Raw genomic sequence first — 1460 nt, 5'->3', positions numbered from 1 at the left:
GCACCATCTCCTCATAAGCTTCCTGCAAGGTTATTGGAAGTTGCTTGTTTCCCAAGCACTTGAGGAATAGTCAGCTTGCATGTATGCTTATGATTTCTGAACTTATTTTGGTGTGTGAATACCAAACTTAGTTCCTTGCCTACTACAAAACCTTGCATGCATGCGTAGAACCTCGTATCTTGCTGTTAGCAACTAATTAACTAAAGACTAATCTATATCCAAGTGGTTCCCTTGATTGGTCAAAGCTAGCAATGTGCTTTGAGAGTGTAGTGTGATTCTAACTAGCATCCTTTGGTGGGACACCAAACTTAGAATCGCACTTTCACTCTTGAATTGTTTTGGTGTAGAACACCAAACTTAGCTCCTGGCAATGCAGGGGAAACAACTTGTGATCTTTATTGAAATGCAGCTGAAAAAGTAGTTACCTAAGGTTGGGTTGCCTCCCAACAAAGCGCTCTTTTATCGTCGCTAGCTCGACGTTTCTCCCTCATCAGGGTGGTTGGTAATGCTTGAAGTCTTCCCTTCTTGCTGTGGACTTGTATCCATTGGTTGTATCAATGATCTCGACATGTTCCAGGGAGAGAACTCTGTTGATAGTGAAGACCTTAGGTAACTGAGATGGTACAGTGGGGAGATTAGGGGGAATATCTGGGAAGTAAGCTGAGATCACTCTATCCCCTGGAGAGAAGTCTTCCGTAGGGATCTTTTTGTTCCTCTACTTCCTTGGTACCTTCTTCCTTGTGTCTTTTGACATTGCCTTGCTCTTGATGACTCCTTCTTCTAAGGTGGTTTTGTTGCTTCCTTCACATATCTCTGGTGGTTTAGGTTCCTCCAGTTTTTCCTTGAGTTGTGACAATTGCCTATTTCCTTGTTCCTCATGCATGGGTTTCCCTAGATGGGTTGGGTGTGCTTCAATGCTTGCTTCCTCCTTCAACATCTCATTGTGATCTTGGCTTGGTTCCTTGTGCTCTTGGTCTGCTTCTTGTGAGAGTTTGAAGACATTAAAGCTGAGTCGTTCATCATGGATCCTCAATATTAGCTCCCCTTTCTCCACATCTATGAATGCTCTGGCTGTAGCTAGGAATGGTCTTCCCAATATGATTGGGTGAGTGTGACTCTCTTCCATGTCCAGAATGACAAAGTCTGATGGGAGAAAGTATTTCCCAACTTTTAGCAACATATTTTCCACCACTCCTATTGCTTGCTTTTGAGTCTTGTCAGCCAGTCTGATGACCACATCTGTGGGCATTATCTCATTGATCTGCAGCCTCTTTACCAATGATAATGGCAGTAAATTGATGCTTGCCCCCAAATCATAGAGTGCTCTATCGAACATTTTTTCTCCTATGGCACAGGGGATGTGAAAACTCCCTGGGTCTTTTCTTTTTGCAGGCAACTCAGGTTGAATAAGGGCACTACATTCCTTGTTCAACACTATAGTCTGGCCTCCTTTGAGTGAG

The sequence above is a fragment of the Arachis duranensis genome, chromosome 5 (genome assembly GCF_000817695.3).
Source record: "Arachis duranensis cultivar V14167 chromosome 5, aradu.V14167.gnm2.J7QH, whole genome shotgun sequence".
Taxonomy (NCBI): domain Eukaryota; kingdom Viridiplantae; phylum Streptophyta; class Magnoliopsida; order Fabales; family Fabaceae; genus Arachis; species Arachis duranensis.
This window is presented reverse-complemented; position numbering follows the sequence as displayed.